Here is a 3694-nt window from a genome sequence, read left to right on the forward strand (position 1 = left end):
AAAAAAAAAAAACAGAAAAAACACAACCACATGGAGGCTGAATAATATGTTACTAAACAGCCAATGGATCACTGAAGAAATCAAAGAGGAAGTTAAAAAAAAAAAACCTAGAGACAAGTGAAAATGACAACAAGATGATCTAAAACCTATGGGGCACACTTAAAGCAGTTCTAAGAGGGAAGTTTATAGTGATACAAGCTTACCTTAGGAACAAGAAAAAATCTCAAATGAACAACCTAAATTTACACCTAAAGCAAGTAGAGAAAGAAGAACAAACAAAACCCCGTTAGTAGAAGGAAAGAAATCATAAAGATCAGAGCAGAAATAAATGAAAGAGAGACTAAGAAAAATCAATGAACCTCAAAACTGATTGTTTGAAAAGATAAATAAAATTGATAAACCTTTATCCAGAATCATCAAAAAAAGGGAGAGGGCCCAAATCAATAAAATCAGAATTGAAAAAAAAGTTACTACAACCAGCACCACAGAAATACAGAGAATCATAAGAGACTATTATGATCAACTATACACTGATAGAATGGGAAACCTAAAAGAAATGGACAAATTCTTAGAAAGGTACAATCTCCTAAGACTGAATCAGAAAGAAATAGAAAGTATGAACAGACCAATTACCAGGACTGAAATTGAATCAGTAATTAAAAAACTCCCAACAAGCAAAAGTCCAGGATCAGATATATATATATATATAACTGAATCACTTTGCTGGACACCTGAATGTAACACAATATTGTAAATCAAATATACTTCAATAAAAATAAATTAATTAAAAACAGAGTGAGCTACCTGGGTTCTTCAGTGGGGCTAATGGCTGACTCTGGGAGGGCTCACGCTAAGGAGTACTTCCCAGAACTGCTGCCAGTGTCCTTGTCCTCATGGTGAGACAGAGCCACCCACAACCTCTGCAGGAGACCTTCCAGTACTAGCAGCCTCAAGACATTGAGAAGACAATATTAAAGGGAATCATTAGCAGCCTGTTACAAGAGTGGAAAAGTCCATGAACAAAAGATTATCTTAGAGCATATTTTACACTTTTACAGAATCCTCAATTTAATAACACATCTACATATGTCATCTATGGTCACTTGTTATGACAGATAGCTACGTTAGTGGAAGCTGACCATCATTTCCTAGTTCACTGGTTTAAAAAATTATCCCAGAAGAGGTTCAAACAATTGGTAGAGAGATTGCTGCAGTTTATTTCTTTACACCTGTTTCCTGCAAAGCCTGAAGAATTTCCACCTATATCAAAGTGTTCCTGGTGGATCCCATCATCATCTAAAGTGTTGGCTTTACTTAATACTGCAAACAATTTGGTTCTTCATCCCCTTATTCCTTATACTGATTTCTATAATTCTACATTGGATCATACTGATCTCATGGAAGAATACCACACCTGGCAGAGCTTTGGAAATTCTCACAGCAAAGTCTGATGGATAAAGTATCTAGAAGAGAGAGACCTGATATGAATATGTTATTTCTAAATATGAAAGTAAGGTGGACATATCTGGTCAGCGATTCTCTTGATGAGTTAACCTGGAAAAGAGCAGACTTGAAAAAGAAGTTGAAAGTTACCTTTGTAGGGGAAGCTGGTTTGGGTATGGGTGGCTTGACTAAAGAATGGTTCCTTCTTCTAATTCGCCAAATATTTCATCCAGATTATGGCATGTTTACGTATCATAAGGATTCATACTGCCATTGGTTTAGCAGCTTTAAATGTGACAACTATCCTGAATTCCGATTGGTTGGAATTCTTATGGGACTAGCTGTTTATAACAGCATTGCTTTGGATATTCATTTCCCCTGCTGCTGCTACAAGAAATTATTGAGCCCTCCCATCGTTCCTAATGACCAAAATACGCCAGTAGGCATCTGCAGTGTTACCACTGACGGCCTGAGTCAAATTATGTCTGAGTTGGCCCATGGATTAAGTGAACTCCTGTTGTATGAAGGCAATGTTGAAGAAGATTTCTATTCAATATTTCAGGTGTTTCAAGAAGAATTCGGAATAATTAAGTCCTATAATTTAAAGCCAGGTGGTGATAAAATTCCAGTTACCAATCAAAATAGGAAAGAATATGTACAGCTTTATATTGACTTTCTTCTCAACAAATCCATCTATAAGCAGTTTGCTGCATTTTATTATGGATTTCACAGTGTGTGTGCTTCGAATTTCCTAATGCTGCTTCGTCCAGAAGAGGTTGAAATTCTGGTTTGTGGAAGTCCTGAACTGAATATGCACGCCCTGCAGAGAAGTACTCAGTATGATGGCTATGCAAAAACCGACTTGACTATACAATACTTTTGGGATGTTGTGCTTGGATTTCCTCTTGCTCTTCAAAAGAAGTTGCTACATTTTACCACAGGAAGTGACAGAGTACCTGTAGGAGGAATGGCTGACTTGAACTTTAAAATCTCAAAGAATGAAACTTCTACTAACTGGTTGCCTGTGGCCCACACCTGCTTCAATCAACTTTGCCTTCCCCCCTACAAGAACAAAAAGGACCTGAAACAGAAACTGACTATTGGAATTTCAAATTCAGAAGGTTTTGGACTTGAGTAACCTAGAAGACATGAAATATATTTTATATGTAGCATTCACTTCCCTCTCATTGTGCCTTTAAGCTTTTCATGTTTCTGTCTCAAAACACCTTGACAAAACTCACCAACTTTAAAATACTGATTTTTTAAAAATCAAATATGAAGTATGTTCAGTAGAGGCATGGTTTTCTAAAAATACAACACTGCTTGAGTGAGAAAAAGACCAGATGGCAGAGACAGGTGTGGGTCCAGTCCCTCTTTTTTATAGCACTTTATCATTCTCCATAAGTAGTTTGTCACAGGTGTTCCACTGGGAAAGCGTTGTGCAGTAAAGAGTGCACTGATGACAGAGTGGAGACCAGTGGCAGCTTGTGTGCTGCTAGCACACCGTAGCAACACAGATAGCTACATTGTCATTAATGTAAGGCATGTAGCCATATTTTCATTCAGCGGTTAAACAACAGTATAATTGCAAATGCAATTTACAGGGTTTTTTGATATACTGGCTTTCGTTCTCTAAGATTCTTTTCAACCGTTGCTGAAAAGCATGTAAATAACTACATAATAGCCTGAGAATAATGGGATTTTGATAGTGCCATTTATTGCTAAAGATTTAATTTTACAAAGTAAATTCAGGGTTTTAGATGTGTATACAGCTTTTACAAATCAATAAAGATGATTGTATAAGGCTGTAAAAAAAAAAAAACAGTGAAAAACTGAATATTTTCCCTCTAAAATTGGGATAAGGTGAGGATGTCTGTACTCACTACTCTTATTAAACTAGAAGTTCTAGTCAGTGCAATAGGGTGAGAAAAACATTAAAGAAATAAATTGGCCCTATTTCCATATGATATGATTGTTTACATCGAAAATCTCAAGGAATATACAAAAAAATTCTTAGAACTATTAAGAGATTTCAACACAGTTGCAAGATTTATGAGTGACACATAAAAATCAATTATATTTGTATATACTAAGAAGCAATCCCACTACTGGGTATATACCCAGGGAAAACCATAACTCAAAAAGATACATGCACCCCAATGTTCATTGCAGCACTAGTTACAACAGTCAGGTCATGGAAGTAACCTAAATGCCCATCGACAGATGAATGGATAAAGAAGATGTGGTACAT

At 36.2% G+C, this 3694-nt stretch overlaps 1 pseudogene; it reads left to right on the plus strand.

Annotated features, from left to right (window-relative positions):
- Positions 1-947: 947 nt before the first annotated feature.
- Positions 948-2581, plus strand: LOC103081026 (probable E3 ubiquitin-protein ligase HECTD2 pseudogene; annotated as a pseudogene).
- The last annotated feature ends 1113 nt before the right edge of the window (positions 2582-3694 follow it).

The sequence above is a fragment of the Lipotes vexillifer genome, unplaced genomic scaffold (genome assembly GCF_000442215.2).
Source record: "Lipotes vexillifer unplaced genomic scaffold, Lipotes_vexillifer_v1.1 C27237362, whole genome shotgun sequence".
Lineage (NCBI taxonomy): Eukaryota > Metazoa > Chordata > Mammalia > Artiodactyla > Lipotidae > Lipotes > Lipotes vexillifer.